This window comes from Microcebus murinus, chromosome 13 (genome assembly GCF_040939455.1).
Source record: "Microcebus murinus isolate Inina chromosome 13, M.murinus_Inina_mat1.0, whole genome shotgun sequence".
NCBI lineage: Eukaryota > Metazoa > Chordata > Mammalia > Primates > Cheirogaleidae > Microcebus > Microcebus murinus.
The window spans coordinates 8,941,840-8,961,049 of NC_134116.1; the positions used below are offsets into that span (position 1 = coordinate 8,941,840).

Sequence of the window (19,210 nt, forward strand, 5' to 3'; positions counted from 1 at the left end):
CCACGCCTCCAGGTGGTACAAGCAAGAACCAAATGCCTGATCTGCACCCTCTATCACTGTGTACACTCCTATGGCATCTTGGACCCTTTATTTCATTTCTCTCTGCAGTAGATTTTCTCTCGCTAACAGGGCTTTCACAAGCTTCATTCCTTTCTAGAAGCCACTCCATCTGTCCACAGTTAACAGTCAGACATGGCTATTAGGATAGCAGGACCCCGCTCCAGACCATAGGCATGAACCTGAGGATGACCCTCCTTGCGAGGGTCCATGCATGGGCAACGTAGCGTAGATCACATCACGCTAACACAGAAACTGTTTCCAAGTGGCAAGCACTGCACTAGACAGCCACTAAAATATCACCTAGTTCATCGGAGACAAGCTAGCTGGGCTTGACAATATCTGCGGGCTCTTTGGGGAATCCAGCCACACGCTCTCTTCCGTGGCAGTGAAGCTAAGCAATGAGCTCAACTAGCAACTGTGTGCCGTCTCAGACCAAGAGTCCTCAGCGACGGGGGCGTTGCGGGGCTGTGCAGGACAGCAGCAAAACATGAAACTGTATCAGCTGCTTCCTCGCGCTTCTCTGGGGTACCTGGAGACAGACACCCTGAAGACTGAGCCGAGCCCCCTGACTGCAGCCAGGGCACAACAGGACACGCAGGTCACCTGGCTCTGCTCATTCTTTTTCTCCCAGTAGCCAGTAATCAGTAACAGCTGGACACTGCAGACATCAACTTTTCTGGCAATTCTGAGTGGGTATGCTAGTTTTCAGAAAGATGGGATTCTGGGAATCAGAACGGGAATGCTGGGGAGAGTTTGGGGAAAACTCGATGGCTCATCCCATTTCCAAAGCACCAACTCCTCTGTTCGGGTGCCACTTCCGTCGCATCACAACACCGTCTATTACAACAAAAGAAAATGAAGCGAAGCATATGTGGTTGTGACTCTTATGTAGGGAATGGTCCCTCAAAAGCAGCAAGAGCAGATGCTTTTCTGGGTCTAGTTCTAAAACCAACACCCGAGCCTACTGTTGACCCGAGAAAGAGGATTTCAAAGGCTGGAATCAAGGAGATGGTGTTTGAGACATGAAGGTCAAACCTGTATTTAGCAACCAGAACTCCAGAACTCGAGTTATTAGCCAAAGGAGTCTCTCAAATTGAATTTGTGGACAACCAGAGGGGGAAACACTAAGTGTGGAAGAGAAGGCGGCGACTGCCGCGTCTCTGCTGCGGTCTCTATGCGCCAGTAGCAGGTGCCGCTGCATAGCTCCGGAGCAGGGCGCTGGTCTCCAGCACTGCCCAGGGTGACCTGGGAACGAGAAATTCTGCTGGGAGCCGGACTGCTCTACTGTCAGTGGAGTGAGCCAAGAAAGCAGGGGCAGGGAATGTGCATAGAATTTAGCTATTTATTGAACATAACGCTGGAGGCTACATATGCACCAGGCCCTTTCCTAAGCACATTACACATGTTAATGCATCTGCTCCTCTTAAAAGCCCTGTGAAGTTGGTGCTATTATTTCTCAGGTGAGGAAACTGAGGCAAAGAGCAGTCAGGCAATATTAAAACGGAAAATGGTTGACCCTGGCAGTCGGACCCCTGAGCCTCTGCTCTTAACTGTTACTTTGCACAGCTTTCCATTTGCCCAACAGCTGTCGTCCAGGCTCTGACACAGGCTAGGGATCAGCGTGTCCTACACCATGTTCCTTTCCCCCCCTTTTTCTCAATGGGATTTTTAGTGCTACCTGCATGCTTCCCCAAGAGTGTGTTTTGAGTTCCTCTATTGTCTTGCGCTAGTGTATGCCGCGGCGATTGCAGTTGGCCCCAGTCTCACGCGCTCTGCGGATGTGGAATGTCTGTATTTATGCTCCCTGGCACACATGCAGCATACGGTAGTGATCTCTTAAAAATAATGTGTCACTGGACTTATCCTTAGAGAGAACATTTAACTGAGAGAAGAGTATCTCTGCCACCTCAGCCGAGTACTTTCCCATAACTTCCCTGAGTTGTCATCTTTCTTAAAGCGACACAACTTGATATTCATTTATTTTGAAAACAAGGCTAGGAACCCCCAGTCCTGGATAAGGTGAAGTAGATTACTGCTTCCATTGTAAAAATTTTAAAAAGAACAAATTACAGAAATCATATTTTTAAAGCATCAGGAAGTTCTGCTAAATGGAGGAAATTTCATTCTAATAGATGGAGCAAAGCTTTCTGAGGTGAACTGATAATTACCAGCTGCTCCCCCCCAACCCCCGCGGGGACATTTGTCAATTCTGAGCTCTCCTGCAGGTCTAGAGTCTCTTCTGATATTTCGCAGCTGCATGGGACTAGAGAAACGACTTGGAAAATTGAGGATCCTCAAATGCACAGCGATTTTCCACAAGGGACATCGTGGAGTTCTTCCACCGTATGGGTGACTGGTGCCTTGGGCCAAAGCTTATAAAAAGCAGAAAGAAATCTCCTACAATGATAGAAGTGTGTCAGAAGCAGACTCTGACAGGGAAGGTGACAGCCGCAAGCACATGGCCAGCCTCACCTTCAAATCATTTCTAGATTCTGAAACTGTGTGTGGCCCACGGCTGGAGTGTGAGGCTGGGAGTTCTGAAATGCAGGGGTGGACCTGCGTCACCTTCAGTGCTATGGAGCAAAGGCGTCTCCATGAAAAGCACAGGGCGATCAAGCCCAAAGACTGGAAGAGAACCAGAGAGACAACTGGCGAGAACTGGTCCTCCAATACTGCCCAGTGAGGGACCACTGTGAAATGAGAGCCCACTTGTTCATGGAAACACCGCAGAAGCCAGAGGTCACTGAATTACAGGTTAAATTACTGAAAGAAAATAATTCAACCCAAAATTCTGTACTCAATAAAAATAGCTCTTGAAAGTGAAATAAAGATGTTTTTGGACAAACAAAAATGAGGGAATTTGTCACCAGAAGTCTTGTACTAATAGAAATGCAATTTTTTTTAGAGTGAAAGAAAATGATCCCAGATAGAAAAATGAAAATTTAAGAGGGATTAAGAAGACTTGAATTAGTGAACTTATAGGTAAATATAAATTATGTGCTTGGAATGTCTCGTAGACTTTAATTATATGAAGAACAAAAATGCATGCCAATAGTAACTGCAAACCTCAGGAGGGATTAAATAGAGTTTAGAGGTCTTAAGGTTCTAGCAATATTAGGAGAGTGGTAAAACTAATCAAATTTGTTAGGATGCAATAAGTCAAGGATGTATGTTTTATCCTCTAGTGAAATTGCTAAAAGAGTAGACAGAACATTTAATATAAAAGGTAATGTAAGAGAAAAGTACAATAATAAATATTCAGTTCATCTAAAAGAAGACAAGACAGGTATAGAAAGAAGAAGGCAAGAAAGAAATAAAAATAGAGACCAATTCCTCACCAGGCAGAGCGAAGTATAAAAACTAGACAGACAAACAGAATCCACATCTCCACCCAGCAGTTGGTGTCACTCTTCCATTGCCGTATGGCACGTGCTGTATTTATCTTGATGCTAGTATGTCTGATAGACCATACAGCTCTGTCCTTATACCAGCCACAAAATACATGTACTCTACCTTTCTTCTAAATCCTTAACTCTTTTCAGCAGTTTTTCATAATGACCAAAAATATACCAGATGCGACTCTCTGCTACAGCTTCATAATAGGAGCAGACTTGAAGATTGAGTCACTCCAGAGAGGTACACAAGTGGTGCCAATCTGTGGAGAGTGACTTTCAGCAGCTGCCGATCTGAATTAGACTTGTCAGGAGGGATTTTGACAAAAAGTGTCCCAAATCCCCTGAGTCATTGCTTCTCTTCTGGGGGAAAAATGCTCTCCACCCTTTCAAAGCTCCTCAATGTTTACTAAAAATATCTGTATTCCCAAGTACATTATAAAAGGTAAAACTTATGCACACAGCATTAGAAAGCCTTGTCTTAATGAGGATATTGATGTTTTGAATAATGCAGTGAGTACAGAAGAACACCACATTTGAATCAACACACAAGAGCCTTCCTTGGTTCCTTAAGCAAAAATTTGACTGATGTTTGCAATAATCAACTAACATTCAGAATAAACCCTTTAATTCAGGGATCCCATGGAACCTTCCTTATTTTCTGTCTTAGAGATTAATAACTATTGAGTAAAATCTACTAGGTGTATAAAGATAGTTGCCAGAATGGCTTAAATTAGATGCTAAAATATTAACATTATTGTTCTTCATTAAAAAAATACTTTTCACAGGTTATTTCTTTTCTTTTTTTTTTTTTTTTTTGAGACAGAGTCTCACTTTGTTGCCAGGCTGGAGTGAGTGCCGTGCCTAGTGAGTGCCTAGCTCACAGCAACCTCAAACTCCTGGGCTCAAGTGATCCTCCTGCCTCAGCCTCCCTAGTAACTGGGACTACAGGCATGCACCACCATGCCCGGCTAATTTTTTCTATGTATATTAGTTGGCCAATTAATTATTTTTTTATTTATAGTAGAGATGAGGTCTTGCTCTTGCTCAGGCTGGTTTCGAACTCCTGACCTTGAGCAATCCGCCCGCCTTGGCCTCCCAGAGTGCTAGGATTACAGGCATGAGCCACCACGCCCGGCCAATTTCTTAAATAAAAGTTGAAATTCTGTGTAAGATTACATGATAGACCACTACCTTCAACACAGCAAAGGTTAGTGGATATTTTAAAATTCTGGTCTGTGACAATAAGTAGAAGATCAGAAGAGGAGGACTGTATTTCCTAATAACATTCAATGTAATTTATTTATAATTCCTAAATTTATGAGATGGTGAAATAGAAGAACCATATTTGTCATAGATAAAGAGCTTTAATATTTTAAAATAACAAATAAATGCAATTGTAAATGCTATTTAAATGGTGATCCATTAACATATAAGCAACTAAAGTATTTAGAATATGATTCAACACTGTGAAAACATTGAAATCAGTGTTTATCCATCCTTCAAATGCTATGTCCCATTGGTAACCACAAAACAGGGCATGATTTCCTTTACCATTATTTGATATTTTACAATTAATTAAGTATTACCATTAAAAAGGCAGTAATGATTTTGGAACAAAAGTTTAGTTTTGATATTGAAAGACAATCATTTCTTTTTAGAAGGAGAAGGAACGCCTGGGGATTGGAGATTCTGCTGGCTACGTGGGCTTGGAGTCCGCCGGCTTCACGCTGGGTGCGATTTATCCTCCTTTGTCGATATGATATAAAGGATGCCATATTGGTGTCTTTTGTGACTTTAAGCATGTTTTCCATTGCTTTAAAAGATTTATCTTCACCACATATTACCACTTTAGATAGCTAGTCATTTATTTATTTATTTTATTTCCTGGAATGTTTTACATAATAGTCTTCGTACACAAAATCATTATCTTTTAGAACCAGAAGGGCAGTTGTTATAACTAGGAAAGTAAAAAGCTCTCCACATCGACAGACCTTTGGTGTCCACTGTACTACCTCTGTGCTGGGCACGCTGTCCCTTATGAATGTGACAAACGCCCTGATTTCAAAGGCTCTTTGAGACAAGCAAAACACGTATGTGTCTTAAATTGTTACATATGGCATAAAGACAGAGCAGGGCACAATGAGAAAGTTTGGGCTTTTTTCTTAAGTTTTTTTTTTTCTTTCCTTTTACCTGCGAAGGGGGCTTTACAGAGGAAGGTCCGCTGGAGCTTGAGGGGAAGGACCCCTGGATCTGAATTTTAAGAAAGGCGACTGTCACCTAACCAGCTGGAAAAGGGGAAAGAAGAGGCAGGGAAGGGGATTTCCACAGGACAGGTGACAGAAGTGACGCGGAATTTCATTTGTTAACACGGAATGACAAACCCATGAGGAATCTGAAGATGTTTTGGGCAGAGACGGTGTGGTTGAAAACCCTAGACTCTGGAGATAGATTACCTGGATTGGAATCCTACATTTGCCACCCACTTACGTAACACCGAGCAAGTACTCACCAGTTCCCTCACCTGTACAGGGGGATCACAATAATTCTCTGCTTCATATTGACTCGGTGAGGATTATATGAGTCACACGTGCAGGTTACTTAAAGGAGCGCCTTAAAATAGTAGTGAGTGCTGTATAAATACGAGCTGTCAGGATTTTGGCATTGTTAGCTCTTCAACTGGAGAAAATCCCTAAATACTGATGAATTATGATTATCCTGATGGCTAAATTAAATTATGCCAAATGAAAACACTTCTTAAAATTAAAGCCCTTTATAAATATGACGTCGTTTCTTCCTTTATTATTAAAAAAACTCTCAAAACACTGAATAACACATTGGATTAAAACATAACTATGACTTAAATATGATTTAAAACTACAGTTACATAGGAAGTTACACAGGAGTTACACAGGAAGAAAATGATGAAAGGTTTAGAGGTTTTGTGAATTCTAGGGGTAAGAAAAAGAGTATAAACATATTTTAGTAAGTTATTTAAATAATCGTTAAATGTAATGCTTTTGAAATTGGGGTTTGTATTTTCAGGGGTCCTCAAGTTCTTTGGACAATTTAAGATTTTTTACATTTATATTTTCATAATTTCTTTTAAAAAAGTAATGTACTTTTGCTTTGAATCATCTGAACATCTACCTTGCAAGCTAGTGCTCAATGATATTTTTTTCTGGCTTTTGATTTTATTTATAAGTAATTTGACACAAATAATAATATTGATGCTGTTGATAGTTAATGAAAAAATAGCAGATGAAGTTAAAATGGAAACAAATTTTATTTTCCTCTAAGAAAAGCTAAATGATATTGCAGAAGAGGGTAAGTTCAAAAGTGGACCAGCAATTCAAAGATAAAAAGTGGCACAGATTTGGCTAACCAATATGACAAAATGGTGGAAATACACAAAAGTTAATCAATAGCATGGTCAGTAAAATACTCATGTTTTCAACAGACATGTCATTTCAACTAAACAAAATCTTATACCTAACATGGATGTCATGAATGTTATTTAATTTTTTTTGTTTTCATAGGTTTTTATTCTATTCAACTGGTAAATTTGCTTTAGTTTTATACCTTTAATGAGAGCTAAAAGGATAAAGAGATTTTATGTAATACTGTGTATGTATACATTTAATTAACATTGTTATAAAATAATTTAAGAAATGTTAAGGTCAAGGAGAATTTTTTTTTTCATTTAACAAGGATCATATATATTATGCTAGTTGAAGAAATGTTGAACTATGCCATGTGAGTAGAATTAGTGACTGCTTGACAAAACTATGGTGTCCTTTAGAGTCCAAAATGAGTAAAATTAATCTCTATCCAGGACAAAGCAGCCAGTGTATTTGCATAAAGAGTTTAAATGGCATAAACATATGAATGCCTGGACCATGTTCCAGAGAAGAGAGAAACGTTATCACAACATATTAGACTTGTGGGTTTATTTTTTTAAAAACTTAGGAGTAAAAGGGCACTTCACATCCATCAGGTCCAGGAAAGAGAAAGAAGAGAATGCCTTCAAGCAAGCAATGCTAGGCTGACCTGAACAAATTCTTAAATACGTGAGATGTATTTCGCATTTCACAGATTCAGTTAAGGGCCTTTCAAACACTAGCAAGCCCTGGGAACTTATTAAAAATGCTCTGCTGCTCTGAAATCACATAAGGTGTGGGTGGTCCCATGCCCATTCCTTGCTGTGAATTCAGACATGCCTAAATGGGTGTGAATGGCTAGCAGGTGGGGCCCCTGAACCAGAGGGGGACAGTCACCACAGACTTCCTGGTGGCTGAGGAATGCAATGATTTAGGCTTAAGAGATCAAATAAACTTATAATATACCCAGAATTATTATTTTTGGATGGCATGGGAGAAAATGGTACTATTCTATAACAGGTACAAAACCCAGGCTTTTAGCTAAGGGAACAGGCTTTCTGTCCGTTTAAATGTCTTTCAAAACAAAGATGTTTGGTGACAAATCTAATGAGACACTTGAAAGTTATTCTGCAATCTTTATTTTTAAATTTATCATCTGAAAGAGATCTTAGAGTTTCCGAGCTTGGGGGCACTTGCAATTCAAGAAGAAGGCAGAAAGTCACACTTTACGGAGAGCTGGGACAAAGTGACCCCTGAAAGAAATTGACAAATGGATCCATTTCAGGATGGCGGGGGGGCTGAGGCAGTGTCACCAGGGCCATGCCAGTGTGGGCAGCACTTAGGGTGAGGCCAGCGTTTTTCATATACAACCTCCTGTCAGTTCAGACCACCTTAAATGTGGCCTGGGTTGCATCTGTAACACTTGCCACGTTCGCCTTTCTGCTCTTAAAGCAGGATTACATGAGGGAAAAGCTAAGCCATTTACATTCTATAAATATGTATGCCTCTGAACACCCGGATGACGGTTCAAGCTCCCAGCACATGCAAGCAGATACATAAATGATCATGGTCCAACTCCAAACCCATTTCCCTATGGCTGGAAATAGTCATCCTCACACAAAATCCCCTCCATCCATTAGGTTTTCAACAAGAAGATTCCTTCATAGAAACAGTAATCCTTAGAAGATACCAATGCTACTGAAGATACTGGTAATTACTACCCTGGAAACTCAGTACAGGGGTTAAAAGTGGCTTTATTTTGTTATTTAGGAAATCTTGCTGATTTGGTATTTAGAAGTTCAAGCCATGAATCTAGGTTTCATTTCCCTACTCAAGCTATAAAGTACCTTGTGTTTCCCAAAATCTAGGAGACATCAATCAGATATGAAGATAGAGTTTGATAAAATGATGTAAAGACTGAGTTTGTGCAAGTTCTTTCTCTAAAGTGAGATGTTTATAATTAGTTCACTTATTTTCAGGGATTACAAATCACTAAATCCTTCACAACCTGGAGGGAAATACATGATCATTAGGCTTAATGAGGTTTATTACATATATATCTATTTACTAATTTTCAACAATTTCCTATTGTGCCATTTTGAGTTCTGTGAGATGAACTAATTAAGAAAAAGTTATAAATTTTCTTCACTTCCTATGGATATGCATTTCTGTGAATAATATTAATAAATGTAAATTAAAATTTGCTGCTGATTTTTAATTTAAGTCTTTCCCTTCAAGGATAAAAATAGTCTTTGTTAAATAATTCATATGTAAAATCATGTTGCTGTTCATTTGTCACAGAATTGATTTTTCTATTGACTATTCACCCAAAGGTGAAAAGAGGCATTTACTGACATTTATGGAAATTAAAAGAAGGAAGTGTCTTGGCTGACTGAATAGTGAATATTAGTGTTTCAAATGCAAATCTCATTTCCACTCTGTGCTAACAAGATGTTGGTGGAAAAAAAAGTTAAGAAGTGAAATTTGAAAAACACAGTCTCTAAAAGCAAGGTCTACCTAAATAAGTCTTAAACATGTAGCATAAACAAAATGCCACTCAAAAAAGGTTTTATTGCAAATAAGACTAGCTAGCTCTCAACAACAGGGGGTGAGGGAGGGAGAGAGAGGGTTTAAAATTTACTACCTTAGCTCCATGCTTTTATTTCCTAAAAAGTCAATGTTTTCTTTATTTTTATAATAAGTAACATTATATTGGAACACATGTATAACTTAAATACTCATTTATTTGCATTTGGCAGCTGATTTTAACCTCTCAATTCATAGTTATGAATAAAAAGGACTCTGATGAGTGAATGTATATGTTTCTTCATATTAACTGAAAGTTATAACTGTAGTACAAATCATGAAATATAATTAATTTGTGACATTTAGGAGATGGATTTTGTATGAACTATTTTCTCTTATCTTAATTCATTTAAAAATAGTAGTATCAGTATAAACAACTAGGAGTTTGCAGCAAAAATTAATAACGTATTTAGAATGTGTTTATACTAATGACATAGTAATAGGGTTCAGATCCAGAGAATATATGGACAAAGCATAAATCTGTTATATTGATAACACAGAAAGTAAGAGTGGTAAAATTCTCATTTAAAATATTTTTCTTGGGATGATATGAAAGTCTGATTCCCAATATCAAGAGATATGATGGATGGCAGTTAATCTAGCTTTTTTTCTCTCTAAAGAAAAAAAAATCTGTTTATATCATTTGTTTGTTCAAAACTCTTCACTGACTTCCCATGGTCTAAAGAAAGACTCAATCCCATCTGCTCTGAGAAAGTTCAGTATTTTCTCACCACACTGATCATTCTACCCTCATCACCATCGATCCTCACACAGACTATATTCATCCAACTGAACCTGATATATGCAGAACACACCCTGTAATTCTATTTCTCTTCCTTATAATATTCCTGGTTGTATGTCCAAATATAGGCTCCTCTGCCTGATAAAATGCTCTGAGGTTTCCAAGGCCCATCTCTAATATCATCTTCATAATATTGTTTTAGATTTTTAAAGCATTTTCACATGTTGTTATACTGGTAGATACAACCACGTGAAATGAGCAAGTTAAATATTATTAGCTTCATTTCATAGATGCAGAAATTAATCTTTCAAGCCCAAAGTCACTTTAGCAAGGATAAAGTCAGAATGTTAATTGAAGTACATTGAGTTTAGTCAAAGTTTATATGTACTGATTGCATTGCCTTCCAAGAAGTTTTCCCTGTGTGTTGATCAATTAACAAATGTGCTTTAAATGATTATGAAAATGTAAGACACTGTGATGGGTTCTATAGAACATAGCAAGATGCACAAAACATGACCTGCTCCTTCTAGGGCCTTCCATTCAAATTGAGCAACAGGATATATAAGCATAAAAATTAAATGAATAAAGATGCTTAGACAAGACACAAACACAAAATTTCAGTACAAGATAGTATGGCTTTAATTTCCTAATAATTTATGCATGTGATTATTCTTTTTGGAATATGGTGGAGATGCAACTCATTGAAAAGCAATATGGTCATTGGGATGTGGGATTTGACTTGGATGGATAAGTAGGACACAGAAGAGGAAATGCCATTTGGGAGTGGGAGAAGGAATGTCTGCATTTTGTTCACCTCTATATTTATAATTACAAAACCAGAAGAGACAGAAAGCCCCATGGATATGGTGTAGGATTTGAGCATTGGCTGTGGAGCAGCAACAAAGTTGCGAATAATGAGGGAAGGACGCAAGGACTGGTGTTAATGTGGGGGAAGTGAGGGTCACCATCACAGTAGCACGGTGCCCAGAGACCTCAGAGGAACGAGGCCCAAGTCAAAGGACACGTTGCTCCACATCTTACTTTAGCCAATATCTTAATTTGCATAGCTTTTGGGGAACACAGTTTGCCTCTTAATTTATTAATTTCTCAAAATATTTTTTCCAGTGCTAAATATAACTAAGAATGAGAAAAACCATTTTATGAAATTGGATGTTGACAGAATTCAATCCAAGCGGGTTAGAAAACATCAGTTGTAATTAGGAAAAGGGCATCGATTAACAACTCCATGGGCCATGGAATTCATGCCCTGGAGGTGAGTATCTTTTCTGTCCTCAACTTTGCTTCCCCCTTCAGAATGTGGGCCCCGGGCAAAGTCACCCACTTGTGAACTGAGGGTAATATAGGCACTTTTTTATGATCACTAAATGCACTGAAAAGGTCCTCAAAGTATTAAAATATTTCTATCTCTCAGGGTGCCCAATTAGTTGTAAGTAATTGACTTTGTCTCTGAGAAAAATGAAGTCCATTGATTTTTGAGGAAGTTTTAAGAGTTATTTTATATATACATATAAAACTATATAGAGAGAATATATATAGTACATATATACCCACATTTGTGTGTCTGTGTGAGTGAGAGATGAGAGGAAGGTGGCTTGGTGGGATCATTATTTTGTATTAAAATTTCTGATAAGCAATATTCTAAGAATTCTATCATTCTTAGAATATAGAAGATATGAACAGGCATAATTTTTGCTATCTTAAAGATTGCCAAATGATGGAGGCTAAACTTAGTTATGTACTAAAAATAATAATGCTCAGCAGCAACAATAAAATCTTAAGTTAAATACATGATGAAGAGGGGCTAATCAGGGTCATCCAAGTGCTGTAATAGATAGGCCACACATACCAGCATCCTGGCCCAAAGGAGGTATATTTATTGCTCATGGTGAGGCCAGAATCTGATGAGTGGAAGACCTTTCATGTCACCATAAATGTACCTGTCCTCTTATTGGGTCTTGGAAAATCCTGTGTCCAGTTTTGGGAAGGGAAATGTTACAGAAGACCAAGCAAGAAGGTTTGTAAGGGCCAGGCTTAAAAGTGGCACCTGTTATGATAGCTTCCATTCCATTGGCTAGTCTCAGTCACATGATGACTCATAACCAAGGGAAGCTGGGAAATGTAGTTTAGCTACATGCTTAAGAAGAAGAAATAGATTTGGCAGGCACATCTGCCACTGTGACCATGGGGTCACCTGTAATGCTTTCAAGACATTGTCAGAGCAAATCATATGGGTACAAATGCTAGAGAAAAGAAAAACAGATGTCAGAAAGGATTAGGAAGGAAAAGAGACAAGATTTTGCTCAAGTAGGCAAAATATGAAAGCAAATATTTTTAATCAAGACTTTTTTCCAAAAATAGTAAAAATCAGGTGCAAGTGAATGTAATTAATTAAATACACTTGGGCTTCAAAAGCTAGGCTTTTTATATCATTGACTTCATGACACTTCTTTCTAATATCATGATTCATCTGTTTTAGAAACAGAGTCAGAAATACAAAATGACAGTTTCAAATAATAACATAATCATAGAAATTAGAAAAGAATCAGGCCTACCAGGTCTACCGAGGTCATAAAATACATTCCTTCATCAACATTAGTACATTCTATGTCAGCACAATGGGAATCTTTGTATTCTGTTAGCCTGAATTTTGCTTTCAAAATTGTTAGGAAGCTTGGGTCCCAGGTTCTCTGGAGTCTCTCTTCCAATTCTCTGGTTATCTTGAGCAGAAATAAAGCTGTATGTCTAATATTTTCCACTTGCAGAAAAGGCAAACATTTACCCATTACTTACACTCTGAACAGATCAAAATTTCCAAACCTAGTAAGATGATTTTGAAGAAAGTCATACTACAATGCAGTCATAATTGGTATTTTATATTTAGTCTCTTGCTGTAGTTTATAGCTGAAAAGTTTCCCTTTGCTAGAACTGACATTTATAACTAAAAGCAATTTAAACTTCACTTAACATCTATGATAGTATCAAGCAGAGTAACTTCACTCCAGCCCCACTGGCCAACTTGCAATTCAGGTATGTTCCCCCTCAGGGTCTGGACTGTCCCCTAGGCTTGGAATGCCCTCCCTGATGTCAGAATGGGTAACTCCTGATTTCCTTACTTTATCTGTGCTCACTGAGGTTTTCCTTGATTGCTGATTCACTGTTGTGACCCAATCCAGCCACTCTGCTTATCCTGCATTATCCCTTCTTCTTTCCATATATTTTATTGCCTCTTAGTGTACTATGCATTTTACTTAAATATTGCTCATTGTTTGATTTCCCAAGCTAGAATTTAACTTCCATGGCAGCAAGGATGTTTGCTTTGTAGACTAAGATATCCCAAGTGCCTGGGACAGCAGGACCTCAATAAATATTTGCTGATGAGTGAATATTATATACTTTAAGCCGTTTTATATATTACTTATACATGTATGCACATAATTGAACAATTGCATGTATTAAAACCTCGCATATTATTCTTTATGTGCAATATAAGGAATCTTACAGAGTCATTTTCATTGATGTGACTTTTGAACTATATAATTTTAGAAGCTAATCATCATATAAAATGTGACTTCACTTTAATATCCTCCAACCAGTGAAGCAACTGCCTGAGATCCTATTTACCAAGTTTACTGACACATTTTTAACATGGACTGAATTAAAAATATTTTTAAAAGTTAGGCAATAATGTATTAATCTGCTTGTCTTAATTCTTCCAGGGCTGCTATTGGCTGCCAAATTGAGCTAGCAATTTATTGAGTGCTTTGTGTTAGGAATACAAAAATAATTAAGATGCATTCCATGTATTTTCTATAAGCTCAAAAGTCAATTAGGATATACACATGATTATAATATAACAAAAAATTTGTACAGAAGATACATAGTATGGAGTTACACATTATGGAGATACATATTATGGAACAATGTTATAGAGGCAACTGATTTGTTTGGGAAAGGTACTCAAGGTACTCAAGAGAAGCTACTATGAAAAGAAGACTACTATTATAGAAGAATCTGGAAAGTTATAGATGAGCATGGAGAAAGACAGCAAGACTGAATGTCTGGCAATGCACTCAGTATTAGGAGAAGTCAGTGGCATGAGCTTATATTTTAAAAAATGTAGAATAACGGTTATCTATACAAAAATATGTCAAATTATATTGCTAACTTACACCATTCTCAAAAATAAAGTCCAGATTGCCTAAATTTCTGAATTCAAAAATACAAACCTAAATTTTATACAAATACACATAAGAAGATATCTTTATGGCAGGCAGAAGTATAAGAAAGTTGTTTTCTTTTTTAAAATTTTGTAAGAAAGATTTTCTTGAACAGAACGAGAGTACAAACCCTGAAGGTAAGAATTAATCAACTGGATTATCTTAACCTGATAAATTTTTGTAGGATAAATACATAAATTTGGCCAAATTGGATTAAGTTTACTGGAGCCTAATTCTCTCATGTTTTATAACTGAAACTTTGGAAAAAATACAAAACATCTATCTGAGGAATCAGAAAATTAAATGAAAAAAAGCAGGGAAATTATGGAGGGGTATCCAAACATGGAGAATGAAGGCAGAATCGTGCCATGCTCAAATTAAAGAAAACTAAGAATTCTTAGGTCTGCTTTAAGTGGAGTGCTAAAGGAAGGTATTTAAGCTGATGTGAAATGATACCAGAACTTCAGGAATGAAAGAGAGCAAGAGAAATGATAAATATTGATATTTTTCCTAACTATTTTTTTCCCTGTATGACTGTTGAAAGCAAAAGTTATGCCATTGCCTGGGAGGTTTCCTTGATGTTGATGCAGCATGTTTGACAACCATAAAGTAAAGGCCAGTGCAGGAGGGTAAGGGGCCAACACGGTTGACCAGACGTAGAATGAAACTAGGTGTGCATACATTACAATCACTAAAACCACCACAAAAAATATAGATACAAAGACTTATAGTTAAGATATCAATAGGGAAATTAAAATGGAATATTAAAAAATATTAGAATAACCTCAGAGAAGCCATTGAAAGGAAACAGAAGAATAAAAACAGTGGTGACAAACAAAAAACACATAACAAAAGTGATATACATAAATCGAACCATATCAATAATAACATTAAATAGACATGGTCTGACAAAAGGCTTTCAGATTGGATAAAAATAAATAAGACCAATATCCATGTGCTTACAAAAATCTTATGTGAAATATATGGCTATAAATACATTAAAGTGAAGGGATAGATTTTTTTTTTGAGGGGAAAATAAACAGTTCTAAAATTAGATTGTGATGACCATTGCACAATCCTAAGAACTTATGAAAAAAAATTGAATTATCCACTTTAAAAGTGTGGCTTGTTTCCTGGATTGGGTTAGGCAAACATATTACATGTAACCAAAATGTTTGTACCTCCATAATATCCTGAATTTAAAAAAAAGGTGTGGCTTGTTTGGTATGTGAATTATAGCTCAATAAATCTGTTTTTATAAAAGTAAAAGAATGAGAAAATTACCTTGCAGACAATGATCAAAAGAATGGAGTGGCTATATTAATTTCAGACAAAGTAGACTTTGTAAAAAGAAATATCATGAATAAAATAGAAAATTACATAGTGACAAATAGATTTCTTCACCAGGAAGATGCAATAATCTGAAATTTCTATGCATTTAAAATAGAGCTTCCAAATACATGAGGCAAAAACTGAAAAAATTGAAAGAAGTAGACAAGGCCACAGTTATGGTTGGAGATGTCAGAGCTCTTCTCTCAGTAACTGACAGAAAAAAAAAACCAACCTTACCTAGTTAACATTTCCAGAAGATTCCACACAACAAAAGCAGGATACACACATTTCTCAAGTGCACATGGAAATTTCATCAAGACAGATCATATCCTGGGCCACAAAACAAATCCTAATGCATTTAAGAGAATTCAAATCATACAAAGAATATTCTCAGGCCATAATGGAATTAGACTAGAAATCAGTAACAGAAAGATATCTGGAAAACCCCCAAATATTTGGAAAGCAATAGCATTAGTCAAAGAGAAAGTCCCATGGGAAATTTGAAATATTTTAAACTGAATGAAAATGGAAACAAAACATATCAAGATTTGTAGGATGCAGCTAATACTGTGTTTAGATGAAAATCTACAACATGAAATATTTTTATTAAAAGAAAAAGAACACCTCAAATTAGTGATCTACTCTACCATTTAAGAAACCAGAAAAAGGGAAAATTAAATCCAAAGAAATCAAAAAGAAAGAAAATGGAATAGAAACCAATGAAACAGAAAAACAATAGAGAAAGTCAATAAAATATAAAGCTAGTTTTTTAAAATATCAAAACAATTGATAAACTTCTAGCTAAACTGACTAAGAAAACATAAATTATTCGCCATGGATAAAATTGGCAAGGAATATTACCCAGAATATGTGAAAAATTCTCCCAGTCATGAAGAAAGTCATGCAAACCAGTTAGGAAACATAAAGATGCATTTGGACTAACAGGTCAGAGAATATATGAAAATACTCCATAGCAAACAAGGAAATATAAAATGAAAGATCCATTTTATACTTATCACATTAGCAAAAAAAAATAAAGAAAAAAAAAAGAATCATTAAAACAAGTGTTCACCAGGAGAAATGTAAAACCTCATTCCCTTTTAGAAGTGAATAAATTGATTTGACCATTTAGGGGAGTATTTTGGCATTAACCAGTAGGTTTAAAAATGTCTATACCCAGAAATTTAGCACATCCATTTCTAGGGGAACTTTGGGGATTTTTTTCTTTCAGTTATGAGTTAGAAGCATTTTCAGTGATGTTTGTTGTAGCATTGTTTGTAACACTGATAACTTGGAAACGATTTTGATATGTTTTCCACCCCACTTTGTCAAATTGTAAACATGTTGTTCTTAAAAAATGCTATGATTATATTTACTGAAAATTTGTTTCTGAGAAATGTTTCAAATGGAGGAGGCATATTTACACCTAAAAATTGAGTATTATAATTCTTCTTTTTTTCTTTTTTGGTGTCGAAAGCTTACAGAGGTGCCAGTAAAAATTTATGCTCATACCCTTGGCTGTTGTAACCTCTAGCCCTCTATTAAAAGTTTTAGCATAAACATCTGACCTGCCATCCTGTCACTCCTGTCACTGACCACCAACCATCATCCATCTCCTTGCGCCTGTCATGGAGATCGCCAAGTTAGGCTGTCTGCGGATCATGACTCAACACACCCCGAGGCAACACCAATCGCCTTGTGCTGACCTGGAGGAAGCCAGCCTGGCTACCTGAGGCACTGCTGTACCTGAGGGCCAGGGGTGGCTAGGCAATGTGATACCTGTCCTTCAGAACAGGCTCACGTGTCCCACAGGCTCTTCTTCTACCCATACTTGCTCCTTGCTGAGCTTGTTGGAAGAACATGATCGCAATTCTGTATTAAGTAAGTGTACAGGGACCCTCAGTAGCTTCTCCTAGTATTGACATCTCAACCCCTGAGCTAATATTCAGAATAAAACAACAAATGAGAGCAACATGTATCAAATGAAAAAAAAATTCCACCTCAAGAAAAAAACAAAAATCTATTTGCATAATAATCTGTAGGGAGAAAAAAATATATATATATACACACACACACACACATATATACACACACACACACATATATACACACACACACATATATATATACACACACACACAAACATATATACAAATGTATAACATTTTAAAAGCATGTGCAGCATTGATTATTATTTGTGGATATTATATGACTTAAGGTGATTTAAGGACACGTACACATTTAGTGAAAATGCAAACGTGGATGAAGGGCTATGTGCTCACTCCAGGATAGTGTGGAGTGGGCAGGGATGGAATTAAGAACTGGCATATATATTTTTTCTAAAAATGTAGCTGTAAAACAAATATGGTAAAATGTTAAGATTTATTAAAGTTGGGTATTTTACTAATCATTGCATATTTTCCCTAAATTTACGGTATTCCATAATAAAATATATTTTTAAAAATCACACATGACAGATTTTCATCAAAATCCCATATAAGTGTTGGGCTCTGTTGATTCAATCTAATCTTCTACCTATTTTAGATATCATCTCCTATGTTAAAGTCAGAAGCGATGTTCAGAATATTGACCCAGAAAACAGAGGAATATCATAACAATAACAAGCATTTTTTTGAGCACCTATAATATTCCAGGAATGTTACATGTATCTTTTGTAATAAACCTGAAAAATAATTACTATTTTATGCACCTTCATGTTAAATAACAGATGAGATTCTTATCTAGTGCTTTTCTTTTTTTCTTCTTTCTTTAATTTAAAACATTTGATTAAATTATTAACATTAATGTTGAAATTGTTAAATTACCTGGAATGAACACTTAGTCACGTTTTCTGGATCACGTTGTTACTATCTCTGTAAGTAATAGTGTTGCTAATCGTGGATTTCCCATCTGGAAGGTAAGCTTGCAGAAATATCACAAGACTCTTTTCCTCTTTACAAACCTAGTGACTATTCTGATTTCTTATTCTTTCAACATTTCTGACAATTACATTTCCTCCTTGATAACGAATAGTCAATGTCTTAACTAGAAAAACACTATACATTTAAATACATTTAGGATATACATATAATTTTTTTATCATAGAAATATACAAAATATAGGATACGTTTTCATTTTCTAAATTTCTATTTCTCTATAGTGGACATGACCTTTCCCTGTTGAAAATGCTGCCATTTCACTCATACCATCAAATTAATTTACTGCATTCATTTCCTGCACATAATATGTAAGTCACGAGAGGTGAATACTGATTCCCCTAAATCTCAGCTGTGTGAAAGAGCTTTCTAGGCTAGATCTCTTTTTAGCTTATTTATGATTATATAAAATATATATTGACATATGTATCCTTATGAAAGTTCTCTCATTTCTGTTCTCTGGCATATACTTTAGAATTATCCCTTAATGATTAAAATACATGTGTGTACGTTTCATTATTTTTTTCTAACACACAATTTATTT

General features: G+C 36.5%; 1 protein-coding gene across 2 annotated transcripts in view; it reads right to left on the bottom strand.

The window, feature by feature from the left end:
- Nucleotides 1-19,210, bottom strand: part of MYO16 (myosin XVI) — a 610,163-nt gene that overhangs the window by 5,116 nt on the left and 585,837 nt on the right. The window lies entirely within an intron of this gene.